Source organism: Polyodon spathula, chromosome 47 (assembly GCF_017654505.1).
Source record: "Polyodon spathula isolate WHYD16114869_AA chromosome 47, ASM1765450v1, whole genome shotgun sequence".
Lineage (NCBI taxonomy): Eukaryota > Metazoa > Chordata > Actinopteri > Acipenseriformes > Polyodontidae > Polyodon > Polyodon spathula.
The window spans coordinates 1708605-1733604 of record NC_054580.1 but is presented as its reverse complement, the minus strand read 5'-3'; the positions used below and the strand labels follow the sequence as shown (position 1 = coordinate 1733604).

At 42.4% G+C, this 25000-nt stretch overlaps 1 protein-coding gene across 2 annotated transcripts in view; it reads right to left on the bottom strand.

The window, feature by feature from the left end:
- Positions 1 to 15664, bottom strand: part of zmp:0000001168 (signal-induced proliferation-associated 1-like protein 2) — an 84205-nt gene extending 68541 nt beyond the window's left edge. For both annotated transcript variants that reach the window (XM_041238079.1, XM_041238081.1), the window contains exon 1: positions 15477 to 15664. The gene's annotated coding sequence lies outside the window, so the exon portion shown is untranslated. The remainder of the gene's footprint in view (positions 1 to 15476) is intronic.
- Between the last annotated feature and the right edge of the window lie 9336 nt (positions 15665 to 25000).

Sequence of the window (25000 nt, the reverse complement as noted above, 5' to 3'; positions counted from 1 at the left end):
CATCGGACTCCCCGCATCTCGTTAGCAGCAGCAATGAACTGAACTAGCCCGTCACAACGAGGCTGTCAGCAGGGGAGCTCACACAGGCGGAGGAGCTGAGACTGATACCCGGTCTCACTCTCTTACCTTCAGTCTCACACTGGTGAGGCAGCAAGCCCTTGTGTGGAACTAGCTAGAAGTATCTTGCCTTGGGCTTCAGCAGATATTGCTAGCTGAGCTCAAAACCTGAATGATTGATTTTTTCCTCCCAGTTTGCTCTGTGATCGTGGTCTGTGCTGGCTGCATGTCCCAGCTGAGTGACTGTGTATTTCCTGTTCAGGCTCCAGCTCTCTATTTCTGAACCCAGACCTCGAGGACGGCCTGCCCACGTATTGTTCAGCGCACCAGCTTCCTGTGCAGCAGGATGTGATGTCACGTACACCCTGACCTCTGCCTCTTTTAAAAAAGTATAACCTGGAATCTATATCCTAGAATCTGAACCCAGCCCAGCACAGACAGCATCACAGACACGCTATATTCCACAGTCTGATCTTATGCTAAATCAGGTTTTTACCAAGTTTCCCGACAATTAGATTTCTCCAGATAGATGCAATAATGTTAGTGTGACTTGTGTGTATTCAGAAAGTTTCTAAAGAGGAAAATAGGGTAAAACAGGAAGCGAATGAAAGTTCAGAGATACCCCTGTACCTTGCCATTGTGTTCATTGTACTGTGGTGTAGCATTTCCTGTATTTGCTACTTTAAAAACAGGAAGAGATCTACAGTAATTAAAGCAGGGCTAACAGTACTTCCTGTTAGCCCCAGCTGCATGATCACCGGCTTTAAAACCCATTCTCTTATAGGCACTAGCAACATTATCATCACCCCTTTAAAGAAGCACTATCCAATACTTCAAAACCCATTCTCTTACCTCTTAATCCTGCACTGGGGTTGAAATCCCTTATGAAGAGGGAACAGTGGAGGAGTCGTATTGTACCTTTGTCACACTTTACAAAAGCAATGCTGCTGGAATAGTTAGAAAGCATCAGATTCATTCTGATGTTTCGAGGCATATTTTGCAAGTGGTAAACATGCTTCTCTCTGATATGACAGTGTGTTTAGCTCTTGCACGACTGTCTCTGAACTGCTAATGAAGTTAACTAAGAACAACTAAGAACAAAAGAACATCAGAGTTCAGAGAGCAGCCTGTCTCTTGCGAGGACACATTGCTGTTTGAATGATCTTGGTAATAATCTAGATTAGGGGTAGCACGATTACTAATCTGAAAATAATTGAGCTAAACATAGTGGAATAGGTCGACAAACCACCACTTTTAAATACATATTAATAATAAATGTATTTGAACATGTCCGGTTCTCTGTTTGTGAACGTACTGCTTCATAACACTTCGCTGTTTGAGCATTATATTTTAAAACTGCTTGGAATTTGTTTTGAACTGTTTATTCCAAAGTCACTGGATTGCAACCCCAATTGTACTTCAGCACAGTCCACTAGCAAAGTCTGAGTCACTTTCATGTTCGACTAGATGACTATTCGGGGCTAACCATTCTCCCTGTAGAAAGAAAGAAAGAAAGAAAGAACCAAACCAAACTTCAATGCCAAGGTCTCATGACTGCCAGTGATTCATCTGTGCTCTGTCAGATCTCCGTGTGACAATTTAACAGAGGTCAGAACAAAATAATTCCAAAACTGTGGTGCACTTCCAGCCAATATATACAGCTAGGGCCAAAAGTTTTGCATCACCCTGTAGAAGTAACCATGCTTCATACAGTCGAATGAACCCTGCTGAATAATGTTATGCCAACATATTGCATTGCACACTGCTTTGTAGTTTTCCATATACTTAACGAAAAACTGACACAAACTGAAAAATGTGGCATTTCGAAATTTAACATGTAATACCGCGCTGCTATTGTAGCTTCCAGTAGACGGTTTGCAATATAATTTTGTATTTTATTTTTCTTTAATACATGGTCTAAATTATGTTCATATAATTTTGGTTTTAGAGCTGTAGGTCTCAAAGCCAAAGAAATGTAATGATTTAAACTCGGATTTTATTTACAAATATGATATTTGGTGCTTTAACTTTGTTAAAACAATCTCTGTGCTGAACTTCCTTGGTCACCTGGAGGGTGAAATTGTCCCCGCCTTTTCAATGGCTTATTTCCTGTTGGTAACCAATCAGCTGCATCCCCTATTGACTGACATGCTTGCAGGTGAATTGATCCAAGAAGTGCAAGTGTAACAGACATCCTGAGAATGAGGTATAGAAACTGAGCGCTTTCTTTAACCTGGTACTGGATATCATGTTTAAAAAGAACTGTACATGTTTGCTGTAACATTTGAGTAGCTAATGAAAATGGATAAGAGGCAAGATCATAATTACCTTTTAACAAAGGAAGTTTGAATAAAGACAGGACAACAGGGTGCCTTCTTACACCCTCATATTGTCATACTCCTAATAAAGCGTGCTAAAGAATGTCCTTACCAAGTTTAATCACAATAGGACAAGGAGTTCCCTAGATAAATGTTAAAAGGTAAGAGTGTCATATAGTCAGACAGGTGGGCTAGAAGCTTTCATATACCCTGAGATTATGCTAAAAGCTTTTTTCATAGACTCCTAGCCACATTTCCATCTGCACCATGAATCCAGTGTGTAAAACATCCTGTTCCCAGTATTAAACTGGGGCAGCTTGCACCTGCAGTCTACAATCCACTCTGCAACCGGACACATGACACACAAGTCAAACCTGCATGCGTCACGATGCTGTATAGCTGCTATTTATGAATTAATTCACCAGCTTCCAGTATTCCCCAGACTGTATAATATAATCACAGATTTTTTTCTGCAGTCAGAGATTTAGCGTTGCATGTTAGGTCACTTCGTCCAGCATTGTGGAGAGATGGAGTTTTGCCTGCTTGCAATCCTAACTGGGCTGACAGACAGACAGACAGATGGACAGACAGACTGACAGGCAGGCAGGCAGGCAGGCAGGCAGACAGACAGACAGACAGAAGGACAGGCAGGCAGACAGACAGACAGACAGACAGGCAGGCAGGCAGACAGGCAGGCAGGCAGACAGAAGGACAGACAGACAGGCAGACAGGCAGACAGACAGACAGACAGGCAGGCAGACAGACAGACAGACAGGCAGGCAGGCAGGCAGAAGGACAGGCAGGCAGACAGACAGGCAGGCAGGCAGGCAGGCAGAAGGACAGGCAGGCAGACAGACAGACAGACAGACAGACAGACAGACAGACAGACAGACAGACAGACAGGCAGGCAGGCAGACAGACAGACAGACAGACAGACAGACAGACAGACAGGCAGACAGACAGACAGACAGACAGACAGGCAGGCAGACAGACAGACAGACAGGCAGGCAGGCAGGCAGGCAGGCAGGCAGGCAGGCAGGCAGGCAGGCAGGCAGGCAGGCAGGCAGGCAGGCAGGCAGGCAGGCAGGCAGGCAGGCAGGCAGACAGGAAGGCAATCCCAATTGAAACGTATCTGATCTCTGATGCTGATGGAAATGAATGTTTTAAAACGCCCCAGTGGCAGATGAAAATCTGTATGATTTCATACGTATCATTTGACCGTTTTTTCGTGCTTGTGAGGACACATTCTATGTGCGTGCGTTGGTTTGAATAAGGTAAAGGTCACTGAGACCTGAAAGTTTCTGACAAAACCACAAAAGGGAAGTGTTTCAGATATGAAGTCAAAGTCTCTTTATCAACAGCTTCACATTTACTGCTGAAAAGGATGTAACACAGTCAGCAATACTCCTGTTCGCGTTCATGCTTTTATTAGTCGATTGCATGTTTTATTTTTATAAACGTACACTTTGATTTGCGCACATTTTATATATTATTGACTCACACTTTGTAATAGATTTATCACTTTGAGTAGCTTCTCCATTCAGTTCACTTATAATGCCTTATTGGGTACTGACTAATTGAATCACTGCTAGTTTTACGCACCTCAGTATAAATAGCCCACATCTCGGATAGCCGTCCTGAGGGTTTGTGTCTCTCTGTCCGTCCTTTGTTGCGGGTTTGTTTGTGCAGGAGTGGGAACACTTTTAGTGTTTGAAACGGAGACTAACACAGGGAAGTGAAACAAGCCTGCACACAAACTCTCCTGATGGTAAGCATTCGTCTGTCGGTTTGAAGAACTAGCGAGAGTGATATTAGAGTTTCTAGCCTGTCGGTAGCTGATTGGACCCTATGTTATGGAAAGTAAAGTAAGAGATTGTTAAACAGGTTTTTCTCTTGCTCTGATGTTCCCTCCCCTGCACTGTGGTAGATGTGTTTTTGCAATGGTCAGTGCTTGTATTATTATCCCCTAATAAAGAACCGTACCCTTGCTTCATGCACCGAGCACTTTCCAGTGTGCAGTACAGCAGTGTGCACTCTGGGGATTTCAAATGACTATTTTGAGAAGTCTTAATTCTGATGACCTGTTAAGGAAAAATCTGTCAGTGATCACTTGGATATTGAACAATGAGTTGTTACTCCTTTTAACCACACTGTCCAATAAACAGCATTCTCACTGATTGTATAAGGATCTATTGTCTGTAGTTTTTTTGGCAACATTGTCCCCTGTATTTTAGCTCCGTATCCAAATAAAAAGATTATTATCATTATCGAATATTGTTCCGTGCTTATCGCACTGTGCTGGCGTAGTCGGTCTAGATATTAAAAATAATCCCTCTGTTTGAGCCCCTCTGAGCGAGCGGGTGTTACTTGTGGTTGATCTACAGCACAGGAAGTGGTTCCAGGAAGCAGCATCTTATTATTTCTATTGTTATTATTGATTTACTAGGAACCGTTCTTTAAAAAAATCAAAAGAGGAACTTGCCATACAATTGTTTTATAACTAACTGTCCTGTAGAAATAAGTTCTCTAAATGAGTCAGGTGCTCATTCTGCTCAGAGTGTCTGGAAATAATTACAAAACCACGAGGCTGGCCTTTATATTTCTGCGTGAATCTTTTCTCAAACACATGCAATGGGCGTAGCGGGCCGACAACTCTCCTTAGTCATTGATCTCTGCTCCTCTCAAGGCTCGATTTGATCAGCCTTCACCCAGAGAAACCGCAGCAGGGTTCATTAGAGCAATTCACAGCACATGTCTTAACAGCGCCTGCAACGTTATCAGTGGCCCCCTTTAAAAGGAGTTCAACCCAAGTTTCTCTTACCTCCGCTTCCTTGGTCTTTTGTTGAAGACTTTCTGGGATTTTATATATATTTTATAAATGGGAATAAGTAGAGAAGTTACTGCTGCTTCCTGGTACCTAATCACTTCCTGTTGTGTTGTAGTTCAAACTCCTTCCAGTGGTCTAGCTGCAATCAGATCATGTGACACATAGCAAAAATATCATTGGACCACAGCATACCATGGTTTTTCTATGGTCTTTGTGACCCGCAGACTGACCACAGAGGCTCGGGCTGGTCCTTTTCCCTTCCAAATCACGACCCAACACACAGAATTTGAATTTTAAGTGCCGATGTGCACTTTTAATTATATAAAATAAACAAAACAAACACATAGCTTTAATTGAACACAAACACAACACAACACAAAGGTTTCACACAGTACCTTTTGTATTGAAAACACCATCAACTGGGCCCTCCACACAGCAGCAGCTTTGAAAGGACTGGCTGCTCTCTTTATATACCCTGCACCTGGCTCTAATTTACAACGATAGCCAGGTGCAGGGGATAATTAACTAATGAAACAATTAAATTAGGGCTCTTCAGCCTGTGTCCTTCTGGGAGGTGTAGTCCTGTGTTCTCCCCGGACTACACTTTCTAACACCTTATAAAAGCGTCCCATAGTAAAAGCATAGCAAAGTGCAATAATGCAGGTGAGAGCATGGCAAAGCATAGATAAGCATTGAGAGGTATGATAAAGCATATTTAAAAACATGGCAAACCAGGGTAAACTAGGGAAATGCACAGTATAACCATAGGAAAAGCATGTGGAGAAAAGTGCACAAATCACATTTACTGTGGTAAACTTTATAAAGGGTAATGCTGAAATATTTTCACATCCTGAAATGTGAGGTTAGCAGACTCAAAAGATTCTCATAGCAATGACATTGTGGTGGACAGTAATTCTGTTAACCCCTTCAGGTACACAAGGAATCGAGCGCTTGTTGATCAAATGGTTTCTTCTTCAAACACATTGGAGAATGACTCCAGTATCACGAGGACCCAATTCGACCTGTCAACTTTTAAACCTGTTTCGTGCATCTCATTGCAAAATAAGAAAGTTAGCATCATTTGATTTGTGGGACACTGTGACAGAGATCGAATGATTCTTGGTGTAACGGGAACAGAGTACCCTAGACTAGATGGCATGACAATTTATTCCCATGGGTATGTGAAAGTCAGCCATCTAGAAAAGGGGCAGAGCTACTGTACCCGAACTCAATGACCGGGAGGGGGAAACGGCGTGGCATTCGCGGATTGGAGGAGCGGATCCGCTCGTTAACCAATGGGTCATGAGTGAGGGTATAAATAGGGGATGTAGCAAAGTAATCTCTTCCTTTGTAAATCGTTAGAAAAGACCTAAAAGGAGACCCTGCATCTTTGGAAACGTGAGTGTTGTGTTTGTTAGCCTGTCTAGATAACACTACTGTCTGTTTGTCTGTTCTCTAAAGATTACTAACAAGACCCAGAGCTGTAGCGGCAGGCCAGCAACAAACCCAAACACCAGCACTTCCCTGTTTCACTATGGACTGTCTTTCACCACAAGCACTTGATTCACTCACTGTTAAAACTGTGTTTGTGTTCTGTGTTTTGTGTGGGTGAGGAAAAGACTGGACTTTTGGTTTCGGGTCAAACCCGAGGATTACAAACAAAGTGATGAACGCCGCTGTATCACTTCCATCATTTATTATTTCCAGGTGTTTGCATGAGGCTCTGGACATTGTAAATCACTCAATAAACACTCTTGCATTTGGATACCATTGTCTGTTTATTCTACACTGCATTGCATCACCTGTGTTCATTCATTACTTTGTCACAGACACATATGTCCCTTGTGCCTTATAGGGTTCATAAAGCTAATACAGTAAGCACGGTGCAGGTAGCAGCAGGAGGATGGCTCTTTAGTTCAGTCAGAGAGGCCAGAAAGCTTCAAGGAGAGGGAAGCTTGTGTGCCTGCAGCTCAAACCAGCTTAGCTAATATAAACAAACTGGTGACCAACAGCATCTGGTTTCTGCACAGGAAAACACTTTCACTCAGACTGGGAGCTGGAAGATTAGCTCAAATCGAACGTTTCCTCTGGTTTCAGCAGACAGCAATGGAAGCTTCCTGTTGTGTTTTGTGCATGAGGTTTGCGTGATGATCGGCAGGCTTCTTATTGTTTCACAATATCACAAGACATGTTGAAATCGCTGGAGCTGACTAATTAGCACATTCCCAAAACAGACAGAAACCCCATTCTCCTCAGTGGCAGCCTGGGACGTTACCCTCAATGCCATCCTGGGGCTCACAGCTATAATGAAACAGAGTGAAGGGCGCAGGCATGTCCCAGCCTTCAGTGGAGCTCAGTTTATAAACACTACTGGACTCGTTCCAGAATCCTTGTTCAACGAACAGATCCATAATGAATGCTTAAGCAATCCATGTAATCGGTGTGTCTTTTGCAATAATCAACGAGCATATTCTTACAATCCATCAATAGAAAACCCCCCTTATGTCTGTATGGGATGTAATATACAGAGATTATATTACAAAAGCATTTTACTGTCTCAAGTGTATAGGAGTAAGAAATGAGTACTGGCTGTGTTATGGTGAATTGCGCAATATTGATGTTTTGTGGTCTCATACTTGCACAGTATTGATGAGCTGCTTTCAGATGAAGCAGTCATTGTGGATTGCAGATACTCGTCTTGTGTCGGTGTATATATTCCTTTGGAAGGACATTTAAGGTCATGTTATTGTAAATATCGAGGCTTGCTCCTTTTCAATGTATATTTTTTAGAGGCTCTCAAAATATATGTACGGTTTTGAGGTCTATTATTATTATTATTATTATTATTATTATTATTATTATTATTATTATTATTATTATTATTATTATTAATTAGTCATTTGGCAGACACTGTTATCCAAAGAGACTAGGGGGTGAACTATACCTTATCAACACCTGCTGCTGTTGCAGAGTCACTTGCAATGTTACAACAGGATCTTGTTTTACGCCTCAGTCTTTATATCTAATAATACATGGTGACCTCACAGACAGAAATTGTAAAACTAGCCGTGTTTATTTTTAACAATTGAAGAAGTGTTGCGGATAATATTGAAAAATGGAAAAAATCGATAATGTCATTTGTTATTTTAGTAAACAGTGTGGTGCACAAACTTATAAGGAATATATTATAAGGAATCTGAGCAGATTCTCTGGATGGTGGAGCTGGATGATTTCCTTTGCTTTCTGAGGGCCTCAGTCCTGCACTGCATAACATCCCACGGAGGGCATGTGGCTGAGGTCATTTCTTACTGAATTTATGTCGCTTATTGATTTTCTACTGCGCTATTCTGCTCTCCCACAAATTCCCCCCCCCCCAGTCTTCTGCGGATAAAACTTCCAATCTGCAGGACACTAATGTTTGTTTTGGTATTGATGGTTTCATTGTGTTCATTTACTGGTGGTAGAGTTTGATTTTAAAATTGTGGTTAGCAGATTTATCATAAACTTATTATACACATTATTTTAGCACAGGTCTCAAACCATCACTGGAAAACATTGAACGTTTCTAGGAAAATTACTGTTCACCATGATTTAGGAGAAGAAGAAGAAGAAGAAGAAGAAGAAGAAGAAGAAGAAGAAGAAGAAGAAGAAGAAGAAGAAGAAGAAACTCATTCTAATGGTTACATGTTCTGATAAAAGTTAGACCGTGTTTCCTTTACAAACAAAATAGGGGAAGTATTTTCTGGACTGCGTTTTGTGTTTTCTGCAGCCTCTGTGTGCATAATGTGTATTTCAAAACAGCTGCTCACCATACTGTTTCCTGTTCTTGCAATACAACACATAACCAGCTCAATGCTCAGGCAATGGGTGTTGAAGAATCTTACATTTACAGTTCTCCACTTAGTAAATATCTTGGTATCCCTGAATAGATAATCCTCTCCTTTCATTATCATGACTCCGTGGAATAATCGTTTTCAACATGTTTCTGCTTCTGCCAGACTGGTACACAACCCAATGTGGTGTCCATTCATTGAGTTTCATCAAGTTCATTCATCAAGTAAGGGGGTCAAGGTGGGTAAGAGGGATAATGTCTCACCCCAGTCACTCTGCTACAAGGCTGGTGACATCATCATTTTGACCGCCAGTGTATATAGCAACCCTACTATTCTTTGAAACTTATTTTAGTAATTGAAACATCAAAGAAGCTTCTCATAGTATTGCAATTGCAATGCCGGTAATAAAAGGTGGTAACGGATTACATTTGAAGTGAAAAAAATATAGTTTAAAAAAAATCAGAAAGCGCTTCAGCAGTGCAAGTCAAACCCTGCATGTCACTCGAACGTGCTTTTCATATCATCCTGCTGGAAAACAGCATCAGAGGAGGGAGGGAGTGGGTTCGATAGCAGGGGCTTCAAAGAATATTTCCAGCTGCAGAGGGACCAAACCGAAAACAACATCTCTGTAAACTGTGCCTGAGAAGTAACTATCTGGAACTGTGACTGGTTACATTTTATCATAGTAACTTGTAACTGTAACGCATTACTTTTTCAAAGGAGCTTCTCAATTACTGGGTTGCTGGGATGAGCAGCTCACAGGGGATGCAAGCAGCTGCTGCTCCTCAGCCTGGCGCTTCCTATAAGAAGGATGCTTGCCTATGCTTTACCATACCTCTCTGTGCTTTACAATGCTTCCCTATGCTTTACCAGACCTCTCTGTGCTTTACAATGCTTCCCTATGCTTTACCAGACCTCTCTGTGCTTTACAATGCTTCCCTATGCTTTACCAGACCTCTCTGTGCTTTACAATGCTTCCCTATGCTTTACCATACCTCTCTGTGCTTTACAATGCTTCCCTATGCTTTACCAGACCTCTCTGTGCTTTACAATGCTTCCCTATGCTTTACCAGACCTCTCTGTGCTTTACAATGCTTCCCTATGCTTTACCAGACCTCTCTGTGCTTTACAATGCTTCCCTATGCTTTACCAGACCTCTCTGTGCTTTACAATGCTTCCCTATGCTTTACCAGACCTCTCTGTGCTTTACAATGCTTCCCTATGCTTTACCAGACCTCTCTGTGCTTTACAATGCTTCCCTATGCTTTACCAGACCTCTCTGTGCTTTACAATGCTTCCCTATGCTTTACCAGACCTCTCTGTGCTTTACAATGCTTCCCTATGCTTTACCATACCTCTCTGTGCTTTACAATGCTTCCCTATGCTTTACCAGACCTCTCTGTGCTTTACAATGCTTCCCTATGCTTTACCAGACCTCTCTGTGCTTTACAATGCTTCCCTATGCTTTACCATACCTCTCTGTGCTTTACAATGCTTCCCTATGCTTTACCAGACCTCTCTGTGCTTTACAATGCTTCCCTATGCTTTACCAGACCTCTCTGTGCTTTACAATGCTTCCCTATGCTTTACCAGACCTCTCTGTGCTTTACAATGCTTCCCTATGCTTTACCAGACCTCTCTGTGCTTTACAATGCTTCCCTATGCTTTACCAGACCTCTCTGTGCTTTACAATGCTTCCCTATGCTTTACCAGACCTCTCTGTGCTTTACAATGCTTCCCTATGCTTTACCAGACCTCTCTGTGCTTTACAATGCTTCCCTATGCTTTACCATACCTCTCTGTGCTTTACAATGCTTCCCTATGCTTTACCAGACCTCTCTGTGCTTTACAATGCTTCCCTGTGCTTTACCAGACCTCTCTGTGCTTTACAATGCTTCCCTATGCTTTACCAGACCTCTCTGTGCTTTACAATGCTTCCCTATGCTTTACCAGACCTCTCTGTGCTTTACAATGCTTCCCTATGCTTTACCAGACCTCTCTGTGCTTTACAATGCTTCCCTATGCTTTACCAGACCTCTCTGTGCTTTACAATGCTTCCCTATGCTTTACCATACCTCTCTGTGCTTTACAATGCTTCCCTATGCTTTACCAGACCTCTCTGTGCTTTACAATGCTTCCCTATGCTTTACCAGACCTCTCTGTGCTTTACAATGCTTCCCTGTGCTTTACCAGACCTCTCTGTGCTTTACAATGCTTCCCTGTGCTTTACCAGACCTCTCTGTGCTTTACAATGCTTCCCTGTGCTTTACCAGACCTCTCTGTGCTTTACAATGCTTCCCTATGCTTTACCAGACCTCTCTGTGCTTTACAATGCTTCCCTATGCTTTACCAGACCTCTCTGTGCTTTACAATGCTTCCCTATGCTTTACCAGACCTCTCTGTGCTTTACAATGCTTCCCTATGCTTTACCAGACCTCTCTGTGCTTTACAATGCTTCCCTATGCTTTACCAGACCTCTCTGTGCTTTACAATGCTTCCCTATGCTTTACCAGACCTCTCTGTGCTTTACAATGCTTCCCTATGCTTTACCAGACCTCTCTGTGCTTTACAATGCTTCCCTATGCTTTACCAGACCTCTCTGTGCTTTACAATGCTTCCCTATGCTTTACCAGACCTCTCTGTGCTTTACAATGCTTCCCTATGCTTTACCAGACCTCTCTGTGCTTTACAATGCTTCCCTATGCTTTACCAGACCTCTCTGTGCTTTACAATGCTTCCCTATGCTTTACCAGACCTCTCTGTGCTTTACAATGCTTCCCTATGCTTTACCAGACCTCTCTGTGCTTTACAATGCTTCCCTATGCTTTACCATACCTCTCTGTGCTTTACAATGCTTCCCTATGCTTTACCAGACCTCTCTGTGCTTTACAATGCTTCCCTATGCTTTACCAGACCTCTCTGTGCTTTACAATGCTTCCCTATGCTTTACCAGACCTCTCTGTGCTTTACAATGCTTCCCTATGCTTTACCAGACCTCTCTGTGCTTTACAATGCTTCCCTATGCTTTTACTGTGCTTTATTACACTTTACTGTGATTTTACTGTGGGGAACTTTTATAAGGGCAATACTGGTTGAAAATAAGTGTTTATTGCAGGTTGATGCTTTTCAAATAAACACCATATAGCAATAAAACCATCTCCAAGAAGTCTTCGCAGCAGCGTGTGACTGCACACACAATCCTTCAGAATCCCTAACCCTCCACTAACTCCTCACATGCTGTCAGGACATTCATTGCAAACCGGACTCACTCGAACTGACACGTCAGCATTTCAATATCTGTGACCTTACTGGAATCGCTGCTATGTCTTAATTAATATAATCTGGTAGCCTTCTGCAGCAGTAATGCGTGTTTCTCAATGATACCTGTGTTATGAATACAGTCAAAACCGTTTAACATCACTTCCAGTTGACTGAGCAAAAATGGTGACCTTAGGTTTAACTTGATCAGGAGTTCACTAATAAAACAAAGCATTAAAACACAGTGCTGATCGCACACGTGAAACTCAAATACAGTGCGCGGTATTGACTGTGTACACAGTGTTCATTAATCACATTCTTTTCAATATACCCTTATAGCTATAAGTGAAGAATACAGAAGCTGTAATCTCATAGATTGTGGCATTCTCTGTGTAAAATTGCAATACTGTATATTTTATAATAGTAATCTTTATTTTTATATAGCGCCTTTCATAGTGGACCGCCATCACAAAGCACTTTACATGATACGAGACTAGGGTGTGTGAGCTATGCATCAGCTGCAGAGACACTTACAACAACGTCTCACCCCAAAGACGCAGCACAAGGAGGTTCAGTGACTCGCTCAGGGTCTCTCAGACATGTCTTCTCTCTACAGCTCGAACACCAGAGTGTAACCATTAACCTGTCCCCCCCCTGCAACACATTGTGGGTTTAAACACTTAGGAACCAATGTGGTATTTTGTAGACGCCTTTAAAGTAGGCTATACCAACCAGCGTCTTTAAATTAGTGCCAGCGCCATCTAGTGCATAGCTGGTGTATTGCCAGCAAACAATGAGCCAAAGTAGCAGAGCAGCTCCCGAACTCAGGTGAAAGCATCTCTACACAGATTTCAAAATGAAACCCATGCGTGCACAATAAGAACTGCTCTTCATGATTGCCAGCATCACGCAAAGGGGGTTCGTTCAGCCTCAAAAGTTGCACCTGGGTTTGCAGGATTTGTCAACCTAAAAACGGATGTAATTTAGGGTGTGAATGCCTTGGTAGATCTTGAGCCTAATGTCCCATGCCTGTAGGCTATACAAGAGAGAGCAGCCGTGGTCTTTAGCCAGCCCAGGTAGCACATTACAACTCACCACCTGAGCCCCCTTCTCTGCCATTCACACACATCCCCTCTGCTGAGCACTGACTCAATCCACAGCAGCTACTGCACCCATACACAAGAACTGGAGTTATGACAGGTCTTAAATGTGCTGCTCCGAAAGAAACGCGCGTTGCAGAAAACGATCATTTTAAAACATCAGGCTCTCCACCAGGTTAAAAAAAAAAGTCTCTGTTTGCAAACCGTGCTCTCAGATCTTACGCTTCCTGGGTTAGCTGGAGAGGGAAATTGTCCCCACCCCTTTTCACCGTCTTCTTTCCTGCCAAGAACCAATCAGCTGCTTCCCCTGTTGACTGGTGTGCTTGTTATGACATTTATCCGTTTTTAACATGGGGTTTTTCTGTTGATCAATTCATGTTAAATGATTATTTCTATAATGGGTTAGCAACCTTTGGGATTTGGAAACTACCTTGGAAATATAGCGCCTTTTTTGAATATATTCTAGGAGGCTGTGTGGTCCAGTGGTTAAAGAAACAGGCTTGTAACCAGGAGGTCCCACTGACTCCCTATGTGTGACCCTGAGCAAGTCCCTGAACCTCCTTGTGCTCCGTCTTTGGGGTGAGACGTTGTTGTAAGTGACTCTGCAGCTGATGCATCGCTCACACACCCTAGTCTCGTATCTTGTAAAGCGCTTTGTTTATGGTGGTCCACTATGAAAGGTGCTAAATAAAGATTATTATTATTGCTGTATTATAAGTTAACATTTCATGATTAAGGTCTTGCTTGCTGTTATAAGAGATGCCATATTGTGCAGTGAACATAAGAGTTGTAACGATACACTAATGTCATGATATGTATCACGATAGGAAGATCGCAATATGCATCATGATAGGCAGATCACGATATGCATCATTATACCTGTAATGGCCCAGATGGGCTACTTGTATGATGCAGAATAAGATCAAAATGATCATTTAACGATGGACCATTTTGTTCAATGAAATGGGATAGGGAGAGTGTATTGAACTGTAAAACACACTCATTCTTCATTCAAGAACCGTTTGGGGAACTACAGTGAGCTGTGCTGTGCTTTTGTATCACGATATCAGCAGTACACACCTCTGTCACGATACAGTATAGCATGTAAAGAGAGGATCCCGATTTACTGATACATCGTGAATCATTACACCCAAGAGAACATTGTACGCCAACAAGATGTTGATGTTTTAACTGTGTTATATGTTGTGTATATATATATATACATATAAATGTACATAGAAATCAAAATATATTTTTCAGAAACATTTCACTTGAATTGTACTGTACTTGAATATTTGAATTTGAGAATGATCATTATTTACAAACATCTTCAATATGTTTGATTTTCCGAATCTCCATGGTTTCAAATCCAGACGCTGAATCAAACTACTCAGCCCGAGTCCTGACTGAGAATGTCCATAAAGCTGTACATTCAAAACACAACACACTCAAAGGACTGAGCGGAGAGATAGATACATAGGTAGCTGGACAGATAGATAGACTTTAATCCTTACAGAAATGTGTTTAAAATGTCGATCTAGTATGATCTTTATCCGCCTATGTGTTTCTGTGTCAGTAACCCCCGACATTTTGCCAGAATGTCCTTTGACACCAAAATAAAGTCCATCTCTCCATGCACATGAAATTCTTTCCTTCCTTCATTCTCCCCTATATCGTCCTTCTATCCATGCACCGGTTCAGCCCTGCCTGCCTGCTTGTAATTCACACTGTATCAAAAACAAGACACCTTGACCTCTTCATGATAGCAAACACTCCCCACCTTCCCTGCCTCCCCTACCACCATCAGCCCCTATTCTCTGCAGAAAATAACACCCAACAATACAGCAAACCAAGCACACTCAGAAACACCAGGGCTTTCCTTACCTTCATCAGCAGTCTATTCTGGTACATCCTGTATCCTCTACGGTAGGAAGACAGCTAAGCCTTACTATCAATGTAAAAAAAAAAAACCCACCAAAAAAACACAATTTCCTCTTTTAAATTTCCCCTTTTAAATTTCCTCTGGTGGTAATTGTTTGACAGAAAAGGCATTTTAAATAAAAAAATAAATAAAACATCTTACCTTATTTTTGTGGCATTTTTGTCTCTCTTTCTATATATTTTTCTTCATAGGCAAATCCTTGCAGCAATTCGACTCCTTTTTTGTGTACCTTATTCCAGCATTGTCAGGTTTCTCTCTCCTCTCTCTCTCTCTGTCGCTCTTCCCCTTGTGTTTCTATTCTATACACATTTCAAACCCCCTCCCTCTCTCTCTCTCGCTCAGACAACTGGGCTACAACCAGCAGGATGCCCCCCCCCCCCCCCCTCCCTCTCTCTCTCTCTCTCTCTCTCTCTCTCTCTCTCTCTCTCTCTCTCTCTCTCTCTCTCTCTCTCTCTCTCTCTCGCTCTCTCTCTCTCTCTCCTACATCCAGCTAATCTTGTCCTACGACTAGCATGCAGCTGATTAAGGTTAAGCCACAAATATTGCCTGGGTGTGCGTGCGTGTGTCTGTGTCTGTGCCTGACTGCGTCTGGAGACAAAACTGAAGAAAAAAAAGAAATCCTTTAAAAAGGCAGCGTGATGACTTGAAGCCTACGGTGTATGACTTCCGTTAAATATGCTTTACTGATGAACCACAAGTACAAAAAAAAAAAACAATCACCCCTAGGCAGTTTTCAAGACGCATTTTGTAGATCTCATTGGTGGCCCAATTCATTGACAAATGTTTCGACTGGAAATGTGTCGTTGAATTTAGTACTCTTCTTTTGGTACCCTGTCATGTATTGCAGTGAGAGTGACTGTGGCTCCCAGTGTTCTCTGCAGTAAAGAGATGCTCCTCAGTCTTCCTGTAGAGAACCATCACAATTAAACCGGGCATCGCAAAATAACTTCAATCCAGACCCCTCTATTGCAGCAGAGAACAGGGGCTCTGTTTTAAAAAGCCAACAAGCGAAAAAGTGAGCGAGAGGAAGAACTAAAAACTAGGATCATGTTTTAAGATAACGGTGATTATCACGGTAATTTACACCCGATAATCAATAATTAAAAATGTCATTATTTACTGGTTTTCTTATCCATTGTCGACCTCTGCTTCACTACACTTTGCTGTGCTTTAATCAGGGAATGCCACCTGGCCTGTCAGGGTTATCACACATTTAGTATCACTAAAGGGTTAGCCACTGAACAACACAGCGCAGTTTGTGAGGTCATTGTGAAAAGACATGCCCATATACCAAAGCATATGTTACAACTTTAAACGTTTTAAGAGTCTTGTGTGTTATCTGTATGTAAAGCGACACCGAAAGCATAGGGAGTCAGGTACAAAGGGTGCTCAAACCAGACGAGGCGGCACTGCTAACAATGACATTAGCTTGTTAATCCATTGGTAAACATATTTTTCGCTCCGGTTAGGTGTAATGCAGTAGGTCATAAACGCGACAGTTGGAAATCTATTTATATTGCATAAAACACCTTCAGTGTGCGCCTCAAACAGATCTCCAGTGGGTACGATGCTCTCGTGTGGTTTGTTACACCAGGCACAAGATCTGAACTGTGAGGTTTGCGCTCCACGGCCAGCCCTTGCCTTGCCATTCAGTTCAATGTGCTGAGATGCTGATTCATTACTGTGCTTTATAAATGCAGCTCATGTGACACAGACAGCAGGCTGAGGACGAACCAGGGTCCCTCAGGCATCCTTCATTTCACCCGCGTGTTTGTGATATTGCATTTCCTCCCTGCTTAGTATCCTGTTGTGTGTGTTCCCTATCGTTCCCTAGCAGGGTCTCTGCTCAGATTGACTGTTTCAGCACAATGTCTTTCTTCAACAAACGGGTGCAGCTGTAATTCCTGTCCCCTCAGTAAGTATGTATTTCCAGTTACTTGCAAAGTGCCACAGTTGCAGAGGGGGCAGACATTACAGATGCACACCCTAGTGGTCATTTAAAAAATAAAAAAACACCTGAAAAATGACATTAGTAAATCTGGTAAATAATGCTCTACTCAGATCCAGGGAGCACACAGTGAGTGTAGCACTACTGTTCCTGAAAAAAAAATCCCTTGATCCTGTCATTTTTCATTTACAACAAACTTCTAACTGCCACGCCAGAGGGTTTTGCTAATATTTCAGAATGTCATAAGAACATACCTTTAATTAAACACGCGTTGCATTAAAAAGGGTGTTTGCAAGGACTTTGTAAGATTTTAGAATGATATTACAATGTTGCTTGATAGCTTTCATAAAGACGACTGGAGTGGGTGATGTCAGACTAGAAACCAGGAACCAGTGGTGGAGTTTTGGGGAAGCTGAGCGCTTGCTTGTGCTCAACATTTCATGAATGAACAGAACAGTAAATAAAAAGGTTGCAACAAACAAAAACACAGGACACAGCACTTTCGCCAGATTAAAGAGACAAACAAAACGGACTACACAGACAAACACAGTGAGCTGATATTTTAACTATTATTATTATTATTATTATTATTATTATTATTATTATTATTATTATTATTATTATTATTATTATTACCTCCGTCTCCAATCCCGTTCTCCAATCCCTGAACACACAACCCCGAGTGAAAACATGCTGCTTTTATGCAGCTGTACTGAGACTCAATTGCTAATCAATCATTCATTTGGAGTCTCGATACAACTGCACGTGAATTAATAAAGTGCGATTCCCTGTGCTCACATATTATTACATTTTACCTGCATGTGAAGTGCTGTGCAACCCTCGTGCCTAGATACACATATACATTTTAAACACTCGTGTTACACAGACCCGTTTATATCCCGTGTACCAATGACTATACACCAGCATTAACACACAACACAAAATACACACAGGGGCGGGCTACACTGCCACACGATCTGACTTACCTAATCGTGGCCACCCCTGTTTGCAGTTGGTGTATCATCTTTGTTTTTTTTTTTTTGTTTTTTTTTTTAATCTCCGAGGATAGTTAAATGTAATTGTTTGTTCTGTGTTTCCATTAAGATTCCCTCATCCTTGCCGGTCCCTGATTGGCTCATCCAGTTAAAGCGTTGCCGCTGGGAGCGCAGGGTGAGTCACACAGCTTGGACGGTGGCAGTTCAAGTCCGGGCTGTGCAAAGAGGCCGAACTTTGCTGGGGACCCCGAGTGGGGCGTGACATTGGCTCTGACTCTGGAAGCCGTCAAGGATTGCGTCTCCTCACTGTGCAACAGTGACCCCTACTGGTCAGAGCACATTCAGAGTGGATAAGAGGCAGGGCTGGTCTCTGTTCTCCGGGATCGGTAGCACCACCCACCTCTGCTCTGGATTGGTCGACTGAAAAGCGATTCTGACTTTAGGCTTGTGAGATTGGAGGACGCTCACACGCCCTCAGAATGTCTGTGCTGCGTGGGGCAGTCAGGAGAGAAAACATAACTGAACATTCCAAACTGGGTGAAAATAAAAAATAATAATTAGTCACTCTAAATTAAAAAAACAGCTTCCCTCATACATGCGTTAATGTTCTGTGCTAAAACTGAAATTCTGTAAACTCTGTACCATTAATATGTGTTTTGTTGTGTGGTTATTCCCACCTTTGTAATATGAACTGCATTCAAGGTAAAACAAAATGTGTCTGGTGAAATGTGTATGACTGTTAACTCCAAATCAATTCATTTTCAAAGAGATGCTGTAAGTAATAACATTAGTATCAGAGAAGTACTTCTCTATTAAAGTGATTCCAGCAGCGGGCTCCGATGCCAGATCTTAAGGACTGCAAGCTGAGGCTTTATTGGATTCTGCTGCTGCTGGAATTTCAGTGGCTTCAGCAGCGGTCTAGAGGGGTTTATAGCTTGACTTTAAAGTATTTGTAAAAAAAAAAATAATAATCATTTAAACAGATCAAACTGTTTTGAGATTATTCAGAGAAATGTGTTGTGAAGTTCCTGATAATGTACTTTTAATAATCGTGGGGAAGCACTGATGTAGCTCTGTGTCCTTTCCCTGGTGGATATTATTCTATCTCTGGTGAGTATTATTCTTTCCCTGGTGGTATTATTCTTTCCCTGGTGGTATTATTCTTTCCCTGGAGGGTATTATTCTTTCCTTGGTGGTATTATTCTTTCCCTGGTGGGTATTATTCTTTCCCTGGAGGGTATTATTCTTTCCTTGGTGGTATTATTCTTTCCCTGGTGGGTATTATTCTTTCCCTGGAGGGTATTATTCTTTCCCTGGTGGGTATTATTCTTTCCCTGGTGGGTATTATTCTTTCCCTGGTGGGTATTATTCTTTCCCTGGTGGTATTATTCTTTCCCTGGTGGATATTATTCTTTCCCTGGTGGATATTATTCTTTCCCTGGAGGGTATTATTCTTTCCATGGTGGGTATTATTCTTTCCCTGGTGGGTATTATTCTTTCGCTATTATTCCCTTTCTTAAATTTGCTATGGGATTGCAGGAGATAAGGAAGTGTATTTCTGTGTCAGTAACATGATGATTCTTCAATTTGTCTCTTAAATTCGATGCAGTTTGATCCAGAACGATGTCAGTCCTACCAAAGTGGCACTGGCCTATCCCTTCCAGGGATCTAGAATATCTAGAAAAATACAGAATGATGATGTCACATTTCTAGAAAAGGAGCGTTCCATTCTAAGTGCTAGAAGTTGTTCTAAACATAGCCAATGTGAATTATACAAAGACACATACGAGGATATTAAACAGGTGAGTGTCTATGTGTGTGAGATAGAGAGAGAGAGAGAAAGTGTGAGTGCGTGTGTGTGAGACTCAGAGAGAGAGAGTGTGTGTGTGTGTGTGTGTATGAGTGTGAGTGTCAGTGCATGTGTGTGTGTCAGTGTGTGTGTGTGTGTCAGTGTGTGAGTGTCAATGCATGTGTGTGTGTTTAAGTGTGTGTTTGAGTCTCAGTGTGTGTGTGTGTGTGTGATGTCGTGTGTGTGTGTGTGTGTGCGATTGTCAGTGTGTGTGTGATTGTCAGTGTGTGTGTGTCAGTGTGTGTGTGTGTCAGTGTGTGTGTGTGTGTCAGTGTGTCAGTGTGTGTGTGTGTGTGTGTGTGTGTGTCAGTGTGTGTGTGTCAGTGTGTGTGTGTGTGTGTGAGTGTGTGTGTGTGTGTGTGTGTGTGTGTGTGTGTGTGTGTGTGTGTGAGTGTGTGTGTGTGTGTGTGTGTGTGTGTGTGTGTCAGTGTGTGTGTGTCAGTGTGTGTGTGTCAGTGTGTGTGTGTGTGTGTGTGTGTGTGTGTGTGTCAGTGTGTGTGTGTGTCAGTGTGTCACACACAACACAGTCAGTGTGTGTGTGAGTCACAGTGTGTGTCAGAGTCACACACCCACACACACAGTCACACAGTGTGAGTCAGTGTCACACACAACAGAGTCACACACACACGTGTGTGAGTCACAGGTCACACACACACAGTGTCACAGTCACACACACAGAGTGTGGTGACACACACACTCAGAGTCACACACACACAGAGTCACACACACACACACAACACACAGTCCACACACACACACTCAGTGTGTGTCTGATTGTCAGTGTGTGTCTCAGTGTGTGTGTCACACACACACACAGTGTCAGTCCCAGTGGTGTGTGTGTGTGTGTGTGTGTGTGTGTCAGTGTGTGTGTCAGTGTGTGTGTGTGTGTGTGTGTGTGTGTGTCAGTGTGTGTGTGTGTGTGTGTGTGTGTGTGTGTGTGTGTCAGTGTGTGTGTGTCAGTGTGTGTGTGTGTGTGTGTGTCAGTGTGTGTGTGTGTGTCTCAGTGTGTGTGTGTCAGTGTGTGTGTGTGTGTGTGTGTGTCAGTGTGTGTGTGTGTGTGTGTGTGTGTGTGTGTGTGTGTGTGTGTGTGTGTGTGTGTGTGTGTGTGTGTGTGTGTGTCAGTGTGTGTGTGTGTGTGTGTGTGTCAGTGTGTGTCACACACCCACCAGTGTGTGGTACACACACAGTCAGAGTCAGTCACAGGTCAGTGTCAATGTCTCAGTCAAAACAGTTGTCAGTCACAGTCAGTCTGTTATAAAACGTACTGGAGTCACACAAAAAGCAGAGTCATTTCGTGCAAGACAGTGTAAATGATGTAATTAGCGTTATGATGAGTAATTGTTTAGTATTACAAGCACGTTATTAATTAGAGGCTTATTTGTAGACCTCATACAGGCATCTATTATATTAAGGTATATTATTATTATTATTATTATTAATGAGTCATTCAGCAGATGCTTTTATCCAAAGCGACTTACAGAGACTAGGGGGGTGAACTCTGCATCATCAACAGCTGCTGCTGCTGCAGAGTCTCTTCCAATAGGACCTCGTTTGTTTTGCGTCTCATCTACAGGACGGAGCACAAGGAGGTTCAGTGACTCGCTTAGGGTCCCACGCAGTGAGTCAGTGGCTGAGCTGGGATTGAAGCAGGAACCTCGCGGTAACAGGGCCCTTTCTTTAACCACTGGACCACCAAGCCTCTGTTACTGCTTCCCCACTTAAAGGAGGGCTAACCATTTTTAAAAAGCAGTTCTCTTGCCTCTTTTTAGCTGTATTCACAGTATTACTGCTCCCCCATTTGAAGGAGGGCTAACCATTTAAAATCCATTCTCTTGTCTCTTATTAGCTTTAATTAACCTTATTACCTCACCTCTTTTTTGGTTCTTCACATGCTTTTGCATTAATTTAGGATAAGCAAATATTTCTAATGGTTAGTCTGAGTTACAGCTTTGCTACACTCTGTCTGAGTGCAGCTGGACCGCTGGAGTGAGACTGAACTACAACACAGCATGAAGTGATTAGGGACCGCATCTGCAGCGCTGTCTCGTACATCACTGAAGGGTCACTGATAATGCTGCTAAGAGGTAAGACGCTGTGCTGTGTTAACAAACAAATGCTAAAGGGTTTTGAGCTCTCTGACTGTGCGAGTCGCCAGTTTCACAAGCAGCGCTGACAAACCCTGACACGGATGAAACAAATAACACTGGAAGACATTTCCAATGTGTGTTTTATACACTTCTATGGGTTATACTTCCCTCAGTATTTTCTCAAGCAGATCTCTGTCAAATACTCCTCAGACAAGCCCCTGCAGCTCAGGATTCATGAGAGTTCAGCTCCCAGAAATCTAAAAGGTTTTATTTTAGTTCTTTTTCTTTTGTTGTTGGTTGCACAATGCTACAGCGGTTATATTTACCAACAGGCATTGCCACATCAGGAGGGGCATTAACTCAAAAGGAGCCCTTGTCAAAGGCACAGTGAAGGTTCAAGCCGAGGTTAGCACCCCTGTAAAGGAGGAGGGGTTAATAATGTTGTTAGTTCCAACAGCACATCAGAAAAAAACCCAACTGCCAAGGCAGTAAATTCAAAATCAGTGTGACGGTAAAGCTGCTGACCGCGCCCTCTATCAACAGGATGAGCAGAGCCGCGTCGAAGAAGAAACGCAACGTGCATCACAGTGTGAAATAAAGACACCTCCATATGTCCCCACAGTCAGACACTCTTCCTAACTCCCTTGTTTCACCCCAATTGGACAAGCGGATCTCCAGACAGATGGAAAGGTGCGTGCGTGGGGGGCTCATCACCAGCGCTGGATAATAAGATTTCAGAAAGGAGGTTTAAAACTGCACTAAAAGCAGACTGAACAAACTCTTACAGTTACACTGTGCTTATCGTTTGAAAAAGGGAAACTGCTGTATACCAAAAGGAGATAAATCTAAAAGAAAAAGGTCATTTAGGTCCATAGCAGAAAAAAAAGAATAAGCCACAATTCATTTGTCTAGCACGTCACACACACAACTGCCACAGTCACACCACTGAAACACAGATTAAAATAACAGTGCACACACAATAATACAAAAGCGGCAATTTTAAAGTTACATTGCAACCCACTAAGACAAGAAAGCCGTTTTATAAAAGTGTGTTTTTAGTCTTGACGTGAAAAGTGTGCCGGTCCCAGCTTCCCTGACAAACGAGGGCAGAGCATCCCATCCCGTGTTGCTTTTGTTGACCCGAGGAATAACCAGCAGCCCCTCATCCTGTGATCTCGGAGTGCGGTTTGGTCAGTAACTCCTGCAAATAACTAGCTGCTAATCCACTCAGGGCCTTGTAAGTTAACAGCAAAATCTTAATCAATTCTATACTGCACAGGGAGCCAGTGTAAAGAGGCCAGAACAGGGGTAATATGCTCCCCTTTCCTGGTTTTAGTCAGAATTCTAGCGCCAGTATTCTGAACAAGCTCCAAGCGGGATACCACATGTTTTGGGACACCAGAAAAAAGTGCATTACAATAATCAACTCTAGATGAAACAAAGGCATGCATTAGTCACTCAGCATCAGATACAGAAACAATTGGTCTGTTTGACTGTATTTCTCAAATGGTACAAAGATACTATAGCAACTTCCCTAATATGAGTCTCAAATGATAGATCAGGATCAAAGATGACCCCAAACTGTTAATTTCTAGTTTAAGTTTTGATGAGAAACTGCAAGAGTCGAGCTCATGTAATCCCACATTTCCTATTAGCTGGTTCTATGAGCCCACTAGCATAACCTCTGTTTTATCTGAATTCAACATTAGAAAATTCTGTATATATATATATATACACACACAACTATGGCCAAACTGATTCACCCTATTAGAATTAACTAATTTTGCTTTGTAACGGTTGAATGAAACCTCCAGAATAATGTTACGTTAACATATTGCTGACACTTCAAAAACTAACACGAAATACTGTACTTCTATTACGATTTCCAGCGGACTGTTGCCATATCATTTGGAAGTTTCTTTGATTACACAATTATGTTCGTATAGCTGCTTTTTTTTCAATCATGTCTCAATCCTAAAATTCTAGGTGATGCAAAACTTTTGGCCATATATATATATATATATATATATATATATATATATATATATATATATATATATATGTTGTGTATGTTCAAATTTATTTTGTTAATGGTTAGGGTCAGCGTTAGGGTTGAATAGCAGTCTGGTTCTGATTGAGTTAAGAGTATGGGTGAAATGTAAATGTGGTATTCTGTACAGACAGTTGGATGAGCAGACAGACAGACAGCTCCATAGCCTCAGGATCTGATCCTCAATAACAGTCCTTATTCTAGTTTCATAGTCTTAAGCTGCATTATAATTGTAGAAATGAAAGCAATATGCAGAGGCTTAGCTTTCCATGCAGCAGGTTCAGAACCAAAAAAAAAAAAAAAAAAAAAACTAAAAACGAACCCAGCCCAACAACAGCAGGTAAGAATTCTCAAGTGCTGGCTCGTCCGCTGTGTGATGAATGAGTCTCCAGGCTGCCAGATCTCAGCTGCTGGCTGAGTGAATGTGTCCTGATCACACAAAGCTGCCGCGGGTCGCCCCTCCCCCTCACCGCTCTGCCATATGGCCCAGCCAGGACCTCAGCGCTTGGGGTCAGGAGAGGGGAAGACCCCAAACAAGGTTGAAGAATAACTCCGTCCCCCGGCTCAACCCCCTCTGGAGAGACTCGGAGACTGGAGAGGACTAACTCCGCCCACCCCTTCTGTCACCTAGCAACAGGGTATTGTAGTTTAATCGTGTGTAGCTAACAAAATAACATTCCCTGCTGTGGATCTCCGTTCACTATGCAGGTTCAGTTTGAGAAATGCGCAGGTAAAA